Below are 14,856 nucleotides of genomic sequence, written 5' to 3'. Positions count from 1 at the left end.
TTCTATTTCATGTTGTCCTCTAGAAGTGGAATTTCTCACCTCCTTCCTTGGCAGAAAGCAGGATTGTTGATGAGGTATAATGCAATATTTGTTGAGAACATAACCCTTGAGCTGTCATCTCAAAAGCATTGGTATTTCCCATTCCAGGCAGTCAATACACTCTCCACTACACATCTATAGAAGTTTGCCAAAGTTTTAGATGTCTTGCCAATATTACTTTACATCCACCAGGACAAAAACTGCATGTATCAGCTAATTACATTGGGCATTTCCTTAGGACCTACAGTATTGTTTGCAAATATTTGCCTATGCTAAATATTTGCCTATGACAACTGTCATTAGCCTTATCTGAGACGGTGATGAGTCTGCATACAGACGGGTGGTGGAACGGCTGGCCCTCTGGTGTGGTCAGAACAATCTGGAGCTAAATACGCTCAAGACTGTGGAGATGACAGTGGACTTCAGGAGGAGCCCCCCAGTACTCCCCCCACTCACTATACTCAACAGTAATACTCCCCCCACTCACTATACTCAACAGTATTGTGTCTGCTGTGGAGACCTTCAGGTTTCTGGGTGTCACAATCTCCCAGGACCTGAAGTGGACACCCAACGCGGACACTCTTATCAAAAAGGCCCAGCAGAGGTTGTATTTCCTATGTCAACTCAGGAAGTACAACCTGCCTCAGGAGCTGCTGATTCAATTCTATTCAGGAATAATCCAGTCTGTTCTCTGTTCGTCCATCACTGTCTGGTTTGGATCAGCTACCAAACAAGACAAGAATAGACTCCAAAGAACCGTCAGGGCTGCAGAAAGGATTATTGGTGTGAAGCTGCCCTCGATCCAGGACTTATATGCATCTAGAGTCAGGAAGCGAGCAAGCAGCAATATTATAGACCCATCACATCCTGGACATCACCTGTTCCAACTCCTTCATTCTGGTAGGCGCTTTAGATCACTGTATGCCAGGACAAATAGGTACAAGAGCAGTTTCTTTCCGTATGCCATCAGTCTTATGAACACTTGAATTTTAGTCTATTATAAACCAAGTCCACCTGTACATACACAGGTATACCTCATTGTATATAGTTCATGATATTTGCACTATTGTTTGCTTTTTGATTCTGTACAGCGAGAGCTCAGGGAAACCGACATCAAATTCCCTGTCTGTCTGTATCTTGTTTTACGGCGGTTGGCATCCAGCTTAATGGTACATTACCGCCACATCAAATTCCCTGTATGTGTCCACATATTTGGCGATAATAAAGGATTCTGATTCTGATAAAGGATTCTGATTCTGATTCTATGGTATGCTTCAAATTAATGTTCCCTCCCTCTCCCTCATCTTCCCTCACTATATAGAACATAGAACATAGAATAGTGCAGCACAGTACAGGACCTTCGGCCCACATTGTTGTGCCAACTCTTAAACCCTGCTTCCCTTATAACCCCCCACATTAAATTCCTCCATATACCTGTCTAGTAGTCTCTTAAATTTCACTAGTGTGTCTGCCTCCACCACTGATTCAGGCAGTGAGTGAAGAGCCAGCCATGATGAGATCCAGCATGATGTAACAAAGGGCAGAATAGTCATGCTCAGAGAGCCTCTACCGCATCTCAGCAATCTTGGTGACCCGTGTAGAATACTTTCTGTGGTGTCAAGACACCCTCAACATCCCTTTGAAATCAGAAGTTCAGAGATGTGATGGAACAGCCTGAGGTTGCATGGCAGCAACCTGAATTGGCTCAAGAACAGCTTAACCGCCATGGAGATATCTAAGTTTCTGCTACAACGTTGATAGTCGTGCATTTGCTGCAATAGTTAATAGACTTGCAATCAGCAACAAGCAATGTTGCATCTGAAATCACTGAAATGGAGCTGACCACCACTTCCATGCTGTAAATTATGAATCTAAGCTCTGCATGATCTTCTGTGCAAGTCTAGATCTGAACCCATCCTGCCCTTATCACCCCACCACCCCCACTGCCCTGTCAACTATAAAGGCCTCCCAGCAGATCTGCCAAGGCACCTGTCAATGTATGTACATTATATATGATGACCCACTGAGGTATTCACCTTCTTTCTCTGAAAAAAGACCTTTTGTGTGGCTGCACTCTCTGAGGAATTGGAACCTGGGATGTCTTTTGTCACAAGCCTGATTATATGCCACCTTAACTCGTTCCAACTAACTCACAACATACACATTGTTTCTCTAAAGTAACCTGCGTTGTACATGAGGTCTGCTTCAGCAAGCACCTTCACTTCATCTGCCATAAAAGATGGGATTTTCTGGTGGTCACCCATTTCAAATGTACAGTACTTCCCATTCCCATTCTGACATGTCAGTCTATGGCCTCCTCTACTGCCACAACGAGGCACACTCAGGTTGGAGGAGCAACATCTTTTATTTCATCTAGATAGCCTCCAACCTGATGCCATGAACATCAGTTTCTCGAACTTCCAGTAATGCACCCCCTCTCACCATTCCCCATCCCCTTTTCCCTCTCTCACCTTATCTCCTTATCTGCCCATCACCTCCCTCCGATGCTCCTCCCCCTTTCCATTCTTCCATGGTCTTCCGTCCTCTCCGATCAGATTCCCCTTTCCCCAAACCTTTATCTCTTTCACTAATCAAGCACAGCTCTTCACTTTACCCCATCCCCCTCTCCCAGTTTCACCTATCACCTACCTCCTTGTACTTCTTCCTCTCCTCCCCCCACCTTCTTATTCTGACTTTTCCCCTTCTTTTCGAGCCCTGATGAAGGGTCTGTGCCTAAAATATTGACTGTTTACTCTTTCTATAGATTTTGCCTGGCCTGCTGAGTTCCTCCAGCATTTTGTGTATGTTGCTATTCTGCATTGTTACACTCCACTCCTAGAGGACAACATGAAAGAGAAGGTAAAGAGAGGGCATTTCTGATGAAAGGTCATCAACCAAAAATATTAACTTGTTTTTTTTTTCTCTCCACGGATGTTGCTTAACCTGCTGGGTATTTTGTTCAGCATTTTTGACTTCCAGTATCTGCAGTTCTTTGATTTTTGATTCAAGTAGAGGATGATATCGCCATGAAAGTATGGAATCTTCCAGATGGTCCCTGCACCAGTCTGTTCAGATTCAGAAGCACTAACATCGATTTTTTTTATATAACCATTGCCTGTTCAGTTCTAAACTTGTTCTGCAGCATATACAATACTTCTGTCACCACTTTCTGAATGAAATAGGAATGTCAAACGTCATTGTATCTTGTTGAGGTGTGTGTATGGAAACTGCTCTCTGAATGATTTTGTAGAGCAGAATCACCTGTTGAGGATCCTCTACACTTCTCATTTCTAATAGATTGCTGTGAATTCTGTGCTCTCACCTTTGCTTTTCCAACTATGCTACACATCAATTCTAGATATCAGGTCACAATCCCATACTTCTGCAAAAGAAGTCTCATTCATAAATGATGACAATACTCAGGTAAGTCAGTTGGGAGAAGAGGGGAGGCCCACTACAAGTTATGCTAAGAATACTCATCAGTCTGAAAATTCAAAGCAGGTCAGCACCCATTCTATCCTTGTTGGTGGAGCCAAATTATTTGTTCATTCCAGGTTTATTCTTTCATTCTGGTCTACCACCAAGAAAAATGACATTTTAAAATAAAATTTCATTATATATGAATAATTAGATTAGATTAGATTATGAGGACACTTAGTCCTCGTTTTATTGTCATTTAGAAATGCATGCATTAAAAAATGATACAATGTTCCTCCAGTACGATATCACAGAAACACAAGACAGACCAAGACTAAAACTGACAAAAACCACATAATTATAACATATAGTTACAACAGTGCAAAGCAATACTGTAATTTAATAAGAGCAGACCATGGGCACAGTAAAGAAAGGTCTCAAAGTCCTGATAGCCCCAACATCTCACGCAGACGGTAGAAGGGAGAAAACTCTCCCTGCCATGAGCTTCCAGCGCCGCAAACTTGCTGATGCAGCGTCCTGGAAGCACCCGACCACAGTCCAACTCTCAGTCCGTCCGAAAACTTCAAGTCTCCAACCAGCCCTCTGACACTGAGCACCGAGCACCATCTCTGCCGAGTGCTTCGACCCCGGCCCCGGCCACCAAGCATCAGGCAAAGTCGAGGACTCGAGGCCTTCCCCTCCGGAGATTTCGGATCACACAGTAGTGGCGGCAGCGAAACAGGCATTTCAGAAGTTTCACCAGATGTTCCTCCATGCTCTCACATCTGCCTCCATCAAATCAGAATTGTGCACGGCACCCTACTTGACAGATAACAGATATTCATCACCGGAGAGGCCGCTGCGCGCTGCGTCGTGCCGCCATCTTCTCCTCCCGACATGGACATAAAATTATATTATTTTAAAATTTTATCATCTTGGAATATTATGCACTGTCTCACACTTAGCTCCTGCTTTTGCAAATCAAATGCAATTCATTATTCTAAACATGAAGAAAATAATTTTATTTGAAAAATGCGATGATGGCAAATTGTAACTATATCCCTGTTAATCAGGTTAAATCTCTCAACTGAAATTACGCTACACTAATAAAAATAACAAAGTAGAAATGCTACATTTTATTAGTTATTACTTTAATGAACTGGATCCTTCTGCAAAACTGATCAAGTACCATTGTAAGTTGCTAATCAGTGCTTCCAAAATTCAATGCAAAAGTTTTTATTTACTGCAAGTTATATGTATTTAATTTTCAGATCCAAAACATGATTTGTTGTTTTGATTTTTTAGATAGTGCTCATCATTGCTTCATCTATTTTGCACTCTTTGCATTACTGAAGATAGCAATCTTTTTCAAAGGACAGACATGCAAACAGTATGGAGAATGGAGTTATCACACTGATGCAACAGAAACTACACCTCTGCGAATGGGGAGTCAGTCTTTTTGATGGATTTATTGGATAGTATAAGCGATTGATACAGATACAGTGCTTGTGTCAGTTTCCTTGCATTAATGTTCGTGATTTTGATGAGTGGTAACGTAGCAGAAAGAAAGGCATACTTTAATTTACTCACCAAAAAATATTGGCAAGCCCAGTTTTCCAAATAAACAAGTGACAGGAAATAATAGCAACACACATCAAAGTTGCTAGTGGACGCAGCAGGCCAAGCAGCATCTCTAGGAAGAGGTACAGTCGACGTTTCAGGCCGAGACCCTTCGTCAGGACTAACTGTAGGAAGAGTGAGTAAGGGATTTGAAAGTTGGAGGGGGAGGGGGAGATCCAAAATGATAGGAGAAGACAGGAGGGGGAGGGATAGAGCCAAGAACTGGACAGGTGAGAGGCAAAAGGGGATACGAAAGGATCATGGGACAGGAGGTCCAGGAAGAAAGACGGGGGGGTGGGTACCCAGAGGATGGGCAAGAGGTATATTCAGAGGGACAGAGGGAGAAAAAGGAGAGTGAGAGAAAGAATGTGTGCATAAAAATAAGTAACAGATGGGGTACGAGGGGGAGGTGGGGCCTTAGCGGAAGTTAGAGAAGTCGATGTTCATGCCATCGGGTTGGAGGCTACCCAGACGGAATGAAGATGAAGCCACACTCAGGTTGGAGGAACAACACCTTATATTCCGTCTGGGTAGCCTCCAACCTGATGAAGATGAAGCCACACTCAGGTTGGAGGAACAACACCTTATATTCCGTCTGGGTAGCCTCCAACCTGATGGCATGAACATCGACTTCTCTAATTTCCGCTAAGGCCCCACCTCCCCCTCGTACCCCATCTGTTACTTATTTTTATGCACACATTCTTTCTCTCACTCTCCTTTTTCTCCCTCTGTCCCTCTGAATATACCTCTTGCCCATCCTCTGGATCCCCCCCCCGTCTTTCTTCCCAGACCTCCTGTCCCATGATCCTCTCGTATCCCCTTTTACCAATCACCTGTCCAGCTCTTGGCTCCATCCCTCCCCCTCCTGTCTTCTCCTATCATTTTGGATCTCCCCCTCCCCCTCCAACTTTCAAATCCCTTACTCACTCTTCCTTCAGTTAGTCCTGACGAAGGGTCTCGCCTGAAACGTCGACCGCACCTCTTCCTACGGATGCTGCCTGGCCTGCTGCGTTCACCAGCAACTTTTATGTGTGTTACTTGAATTTCCAGCATCTGCAGAATTCCTGTTGTTGACAGGAAATAATGGATATTTGGGAATGATTACAACACTGCATTCTAATTAGTCAGTTCACTAGAGTAAAGCTTCAGCATGTGCAACTGATGTCTCAACTTAACAACAAAACTAATATCCAGAAATTATGCCAGGATAACTATTTTTTGATAAAATGTTTATAAAGCTTTTCTGTTCCACTTAAAATTAACATTCATTCACATCCAGCTGAAATTGTGTGATATTTAGTTGTGTGGCCACAATAGGATGTATTGCATTTTAAAAGAAGATATCTCAATACTTTAGAGATAATCATTTACACAACTACATGAAATGCCACTGAGGAATAATAATTCCATTTTAAAATTACATATCAAAGGTAAATTAATCTCTTTCCAAGTTTAACTGAAGTCCTTCAAGAAACTTTCAAAGCACTTGGCTACAAAACTACAGGGAGGAGCTTAAGAGGAGATTTCATATAATTAGTTTGTTCTGTTAGTTTATTAAGTATTTTGGTGAATTGCAGTATTTATTTATTTAGTGATACAGTGCAGAATAGGCCCTCCTTGCCCTTTAAGTCACAGTGCTCCAACAACCATGCAACCACGATTAATCTTAACGTTTACAATGATCAATTAACCTACCTGGTATGTCTTGGGACTGTAGGAAGAAACCGGGGCCCCTGGGAAAATATATGCATTCCATGGGGAGGACGTACAGAGACTCCTGACAGAACCGCTCCAGAATTGAACTCTGAGCTGCAGTATCATCCCGCTAACTGCTAGGCTCCCGTGGCACCCCAGTATAAGATTGTCTGAATGGAAAGAAGCTAACAACAAACAAATGTTTCATCAGCATTTGTTTACTCTTTACATAGTAGTCAGTGTCTTCATGGTCTTTATTCTGACTCTGGTTGGTAAAAAAGATTGATTTGTTTGTGTTCTTCCAGGTCACCAGTTTACAATTTTGAGCTGAGCCTCCCTTTGGTTTAAAACTTTTGGTTTTGTCCCTCTTTAATATGGACAAAAATAGACAAGTACAAATGCATATTTAACAGTCTACCTGTTTACATACCTGGACCCGAGACACAACCATCTCATTTCCATCAAAGTCACTGATACTGCTTTGGCTGCTCCTCTTTTGGAAGAACATGCAAAAAGTTCTCCTCCTGAATCCATACTGAAATTGTGTTAATTATATACCAGCTGCCTGTCCCACATGTCATACTGTACAGTTGTACAGCCCTTCAGCCCAACTCATTCATGCAAACAAGGTGCTTACCTAGCGAATCCCATTTGCCTATATTCATCTCATTTCCCTCTAAATCTTTCCCATCCATGTCCCTGTCTAAATATTGTCTGAGAATTGTACTTGTACTAGCCTCTACCAACTTTTAGACAGCTCATTTGATGTACTCACCAACTTCTATGTGAGAAACTTACCATTCAGGTCCCCTGTCACCTTAAACCTATGCTCCCTCTTTTTAGACTCCTCTACCCTGCAAAATCAGCTGCAACTATCTACCATATCTGTGGCCCTCATGGTTTGATAACCCTCAATATGATTACCTCTCAGCCTCTTTCACTCAAGGCAAAACAGTCAGAGCCTATCCAATCTCTCTTTATCACTCAAACGCTCCAATCCAGATAACATTCCCGTGAACAAACAAGAGAAAATCTGCAGATGCTTAGACGATCAGTTTGTAACTGCTCCAACACTTTAGCTCTCAGCTTGAATGGTACAACAACTCTCAATCCCCACAAAAGACAGTCCCCATCAAGGGTAAATTCACTCAATTGCCAGTTAAAATGGGGGAACTGGAATTTCTGCTACACATTCCATCCATTTTGGTTGGCCATGTAGAGCTGAGAGAGTGTGAGGTCTTTTCTGGTTTCCCTTTGTTTCATCTCTGCCGTAATAGGGAGACTTTCAATTTGCATTTGGGAGAATACCTCAAGAGGAGTGTCCTCCTTTGTAATTTTTTTTAGGTATTTTCCTTTCCAAGGGTGACAGGAAAATCCATCAGCATTTTCATAATTTAGTTGTCCTTTTGAATTCAACCTTGTAATTGTTTCCTCCAAGATGCAAAACCCATCTTTGCTGCTGCTGTTAGTGAAACACCCATCTGTGGATTGAAAGTGGGCACTGATGGTTGATGGTCAGAAATGAGGATAAACTCTCTCCCATACAAGTACTGGGTGAAATGTTTTACACCCCAAACCAAACTCAAGGTCTCTCTGACAATCTATGCATAATTTTTCTCAGTAGTGGAAAGAGAACATAATGCAAAGGCATTATGGAGCATTCAATTCCATCACTCGTAACATGTGACATTTCCTTTTCCTTTTTGAAAGCTACCTCACACTGCTTTGTCCATTGCCATTTCTTCCCGATCTGCAGTAACGAGTTCAAGGGATGGAGCACGGTAGCCCGGTTTGGCAGGAACCTGTTATAGTCATTGACATGCACTATAAAGAACCACAGCTGTGACATATACTTTGGCCTTGGGGCATCCAACACTGCTTGAATTTTTTCAGCACCCTTGTGTAAATTTTGTGTGTCAAAGGTGTGATTACAGTAAGTGATACTTGGTTTAAAGAATTCATACTTGTTGCAAAGTGCTCTAAGCCCATAATCTTCCAATCTTTTTAACACTGCCTTGAGATTTTGGAGATGTTCTTTATCACCTAAGTAACACTGAGTGTTTGGGTAACCTTAGTAGCACCTGATCCATAGTTTTCTGCCAGAGTGCAGGTGCAGATGCTACTCCAAAAATGTGCCCATTATAGTGATAAAGCCCTTTGTGAGTGTTCATGGTGAGAAAAACTTTGGACTCTTCTTCCATCTCTATCCGTAGGTAGGCCTCACCTAAGTCCACTTTGCTGAATTGTTTTCCTCCAGAAAGGTTTGCAAAGATATCCACTATCCTGGGCAGAGGGTATGGATTTACTTTCAGTCCCAGTTTGATGGTTACCTTAAAATTACCACAGATCCTAACAGACCCATTCTTCTTGGCTACTGGGACCACTAGTGTTGCCCAAGGGCTCCACTCAATCTTGGAAAGAATCCCTTCAGCCTCCATGTGCCCTAGCTCACTGGCTACTTTATCAATGATAGTATAAGGAGCTGGATGGGCTTTCTAAAACATTGGCGTGGCATTTTCATTTAACGCTATGTTACCCTTGATACGGTATGCTTGAGTTTTCCAGTGCCATCCTTGAACACTGCTGTGCCATCAACCAGTACCTTTCTTAATTCGGTTTCAGTTGACTCAATTGCAGGGGATGTGTCATGCTATTGGTAAATGGATCTCCAATCAAGTTGTAGCTGTCTTGGACACTCATGGTCCCACAACGCTGTCCCCTCTGTTTTTACCACATACAAGCTCAATGTGGCTTGTTGGTTGTTGTATTTCTCTGGTACAAGTGCCATTCAGGGATTCATCTTCAGGTCTGAATGAGTATGCCACAGCTGTCACCGATTTCATTAAAACCTGTGTTGATGAGTGTGTGCCTATGAGAACATACTGTACAGACCCAAATGAAAAGCTGTGGATGAACCAGGAGGTTCGAAGTCTGCTGGGGGCTAGACCTCTAGCATTCAAGTCTGGCGACCCAGGTCTGCAGAAGAAAACCAGGTACAATCTGAGAAGCACTATCTCAAAGAGATAAAGGAACAATTTTGAATGAGGTTGGAGGCAAAATCAGATGCACATCAAGTCTGGCAGGGTCTGCAGGCTATTACTTCCTAAATTCAAAACATAACATCATGAATGGCTGTGATACTTCACTCCCAGATGAGCTCAAAGCCTTTTATGCTCGCTTTGAAAAGGAGAATAAAAATATGGTTATGAGGATCCTTGCAGCAGACAGTGACTCTGTGATCTCTGTCTCAGAAGCCGACATCAGGCCTGTCTTTCAACAGGGTGAACTCTCACAAGGTGACAGGCTCTGATAGAGTATCTGCTAAGGCTCTCCAAACCTGTGCCAACCAACTGGCATGGGTGTTCAAAAACATTTTAAATCTGTCATTGGTACATTCAGAAGTTCCTACCTGCTTTAGAAGGGAGACAAATATACCTGTGCCCAAGAAGAGCAGGGTGAACTGCCTACAGCGATAAAGTGCTTTGAGAGGTTGGTTATGGCTAGAAGTAACTCCTGTCTCAGCAAGGACCTGAACCCATTGCAATTTGCCTATTGCCACAACAGGCCTACAATGGATGTGATCTCACTGGGCCTTCACACAGCCTTAGATCACCTGGATGATACAAATACCAAGCAACACACACAAAATGCTGGAAGAACTCAGCAGGACAGGCAGCATCTATGGAAAAGAGTACACAGTCAGCTTTTTGAGCCAAGACCCTTCATCTTTTTCATAGATGCTGCCTGGCCTGCTGAGTTCCTCCAGCATTTTGTGTGTGTTTCTTGGATTTCCAGCATCTACTGAATTTTTTTTGTCTTTATGCTAATACAAATACATATGTCAGGATGCTGTTTATTGACAACAGCTCAACATATAACATGATCATTCCTACAATACTGATTGGAAAGCTCCAGAACTTGGGCCTCTGTACCTCACTTTACAACTGGATTCCTGACTTTCTAACCGGAAGACCACAACCTGTGCCGATCAGAGATAACATCTCCACCTCGCTGACAATCCGCACTGGCGCACCTCGGGGATGTGTGCTTAGCCCACTCCCCTACTCTGTCTACACTAGTGGTCAACAACCTTTTTAAGCCCAAGATCTCCTACCTCCACCTTAGTGAAAGGCAAGATCTACCTACTAAATCGTTTAGAGAAAAAACAGCTCAGATTGTACTTCCAATTTGAGGCCTTTTATTTGGGCTAATTGTATTTGAATTACACAAAATACTTCTGTCAAACTTACAAATTAATTCAAACAAGAAAACACTGTAACTAGCATATCAAACAGGCCATAGCTGTCTTTCTTTAAGAATATTACAATACTTCATACCTTTAATTCTAATTATTATTTAATTTTATTTCAACACCAAAATAAATGAATAAAAATTGACTGTTGCACTCAGTGTGGTGACTGGGGCTGAATAGTTTCTACTAGTTCCCTGAAATTTGGCTCATAACTACAGACAGCCAGTCTGAGACAGTCCATGAGGTGTCTGCCAGTAAGACAGCTCCTGTACTTAGATTTAATAATTTTCATCTGTGAAAATGCAATTTCACATGGATAAGTTGACCCGAAGTAGGCACTGACTTTTAGTGCTATAAAACCAAAGCGCACACCGCACATTGCAGGAGCCCCATCAGTTGTATTGCCAGCAGTTTATGAATGGGGATATCATTTTCACGGACATATTTTTTAAACTCATTGTAAATATCCTCACCTCTCATTCTCTCCTTTAATTGCAAAAGGGTGAGGAAGTCCTCCTTTGTTGTAAAATCCTGGAAAGCCATTCTGACAAATACTAGAAGCTGAGCTGTTTGCATTACATCCAGGGATTCATCGAACTGTAGTGAAAAATATTCCCAGAGGGACAAGTCCTTTAACACTTGTTGATCCACGTCGTCTGACAGTGACTCTACCCTCCTTGTCACTGTTGCAGGGCCAAGCAGTATATTATGTATTGCGGTTGTGAGGTTACAACTTGACTTTTTCTCTTCCCTGCGCAGTCAATTTATTTTTGTCTGCCCGGTGTGTTCTTTGTATGTGTTCTATTTTGTTAAATTTTCTACAAGTTTCACCTTTAAATCTACATTGGTCTGGTGTGTGAGCCCCTGCTACAACAGTAATACAATTTGTTTGGCCAGGCAGGAATCTATCTGGATGCTGCAGTTTTGTTCATGTTGACTTTCATTCCTGATTGCAACTCAGTTGTCTCTCTATCTGCATTTTCCATTGATAAAGTGACTTCAACTGCTCTTTTGAATGTGAGTTGTGCTTCAGGCAGAAGCCATTTTTGAATGCTTTCTTGTAAGCTTCCACAATCTAAGTGATCTCTCCGAGCACCATTAAGCTCATCACTGAACTAACAATGCTCACATAATTTCTTCGATTCAGCCACTTAAGGTGAAATGGTCTCCCCTTCCTTTTGATTCTGCTTGAGGAAATACTTTTTCACACAGAGGGTTGTGGTTCTGCGGAATGCTCTGCCTCAGAAGGCAGTGGAGGCCAACTCTCTGGATGCTTTCAGGAAACAGTTAGATAGTGCTCTTAAAGAAAGCAGAGTGAAGGTTTATGGAGAAAAGGCAGGAAAAGGGTACTGATTGTGGATGATCAGCCATGATCACAGTGAATGGCGGTGCTGGCTCAAAGGGCTGAATGGCCTACTCCTGCACCTATTGTCTATTGCTTATGAGACCTAAAATGTTCTGCAAACAACAATGATTTTGGTTCTAAAAGTTCCTGCATTAACTTTATGATATTAGAAAGGCTCAGTTCAGCTGGTTTGGTTGGAGTAGTTAGACTCCTAAGCAAACTCTATGCTCGTCCACTGATTGCACTCAGCAAAACTGGCCCTCGTCGTCAGCTATTCCACTTGCTTTAAAATATTGCTTAATTTGTTTAGTATATACTACCTGGTCATCCTTGTCCAATCAAATGTGTATCTTTCTGATATAGCCAGTCATTTCTGCTTTTATTTATTTATTATTAACACCCAGTACTCACTGCTTATGAACCTACAAATTTCGTCCATTTTCTGCCTTTTTTTGAACTTGACTATACTTCTCTCCTTGCAAAGAAGGCACATGCTGCACTTTTTTTCCTTTCTTTCATTTTAAAACTTGCTTGTTGTCAATCTTATGTTTGCACTCCGGTAATTAATCAAAAGAAACACACGGAAGCCAGGATGAACATGTCTACTCTATTTAGTTTTTATTTTACTTAGGTACGCACTTATAAGACCATAAGATATAGGAGCAGAATTAGGCCATTTGGCCCATCAAGTCTGCTCTGCCATTTCATCATGGCTGATCCATTTTCCCTCTCAGCCCCAATCTCCTGCCTTCTCCCCATATCCCTTTATGCCCTGACTAATCAAAAATCTATCAATCTCTGCCTTAAATATAACCTATGAGTTGGTCTTCACAGCCGTCTGTGGCAAAGAATTCTGCAGATTCACCACCCTCTGGCTAAAGAAATCCCTTCTCATTTTCATTCTAAAAGGAGGCCCCTCTAGTCGGAGGCTACGTCCTCTGGTTTTAAGACTCCGTCACTATAGGAAACATCCTCTCCACATCCACTCTATCGAGGCCTTTCAACATTCAATAGGTTTCAATGCCGTCACCCCTCATTCTTCTGAATTCCAGTGAATACAGACCTAGAGCCATCAAACACTCTTTATATGACAAGCCTTGAAATTCCAGAATCATTTTGGTGAACCTCCTTTGAACCCTCTCCAGTTTCAGTACATCTTTTCTTAGATAAGGGGCTCAAAAATTGTTCGCGATACTCCAAGTGAGACCTCACCAGTGCTTTATACAGCCTCAACATTGCATCCTTGCTTTTATAATCTAGTCCTCTTGATATGAATTCTAACCACATTTGCCTTCTTCACCACAGACTCAGCCTGCAAATTAACCTTTAGGAAATCCTGCACAAAGGACTCTTAAGTCCCTTTGCACCTCAGATTTTTGGATTTTCTCTCTGTTTAGAAAATAATCTACTGTTTTATTTCTTTTACCAAAATGCATGACCATACATTTACTGACACTGATTCCAACTGCAACTTCTTTGCCCATTCTCCTAATCTGTCTCAGTCCTTCTGTAGTCTCTCTACCTCCTTAAAACTACCTGTCCCTCCACCTATCTTTGTATTATCCACCAACTTGATCACAAAGCCATCAATTCCATCATCCAAGTTATTAACATATAACATAAAAAGAAGCAGTCCTAACACAGACCACTGTGGAACACCACTAGTCACTGGCAGCCAACCAGAAAGGCTCTGTTTATTCCACTCTTTGCATCCTGCTAATCATCCAGTGCTTTATCCATGCTCGTATCTTTCCTTTAACACCATGGGCTCTTAACTTGTTAAGCTGCATCATGTGTGGGCCCTTGTCAAAGGCCTTCTGAAAAACCAAGAACACAACATCCATCAGTTCTCCTTTGTCTATCCTGCTTCTTCAAATAATTCCAACAGATTTTTCAGGCAAGATTTTCACTTAAGGAAACCATACTGACTATGGCCTATTTTATCATGTGCCTCCAAGTACTCTGAGACCTCAATCTTAATTATCAACAATATCTTCCCAGTCACTGAGGTCAGACTAAATGGCCTATAATTTCCTTTCTTCTGCCTCTCTCACTTCTTGAAGAGTTGGGTGACATTTGTAATTTTCCAGTCCTACGGAACAATTCCAGAATCAACTGATTCTTGAAAGATCATTACTAATGCCTCCACAATCTCTTCAGCCACCTTTTTCTGAACCCTGTGGTGTATACCATGTGATTCAGGTGACTCATCTACCTTCTGACATTTCAGTTTCCCAAGAACCTTTGCCTTGAAGGAGAAGAAGGATGCTTGTATAAGAATGCTGTTCTTGGACTACAGTTCAGCATTCAACACCATAGTTCCACCCAGGCTCGACAAGAAGCTCAGAGACCTCGGCCTTGACCCTGCCTTTACAGCTGGATCCTGGACTTCTTGTCAGATTACCAGCAGGTGGTAAGAGTGGGCTCCCTCACCTCCATCCCTCTGACTCTCAATACAGGAGCCCCTCAGGGCTGTGTACAAAGTCCC

The sequence above is a fragment of the Mobula birostris genome, chromosome 1, assembly GCF_030028105.1.
Source record: "Mobula birostris isolate sMobBir1 chromosome 1, sMobBir1.hap1, whole genome shotgun sequence".
In the NCBI taxonomy this organism is placed as follows: Eukaryota; Metazoa; Chordata; class Chondrichthyes; order Myliobatiformes; family Myliobatidae; genus Mobula; species Mobula birostris.
This window is presented reverse-complemented; position numbering follows the sequence as displayed.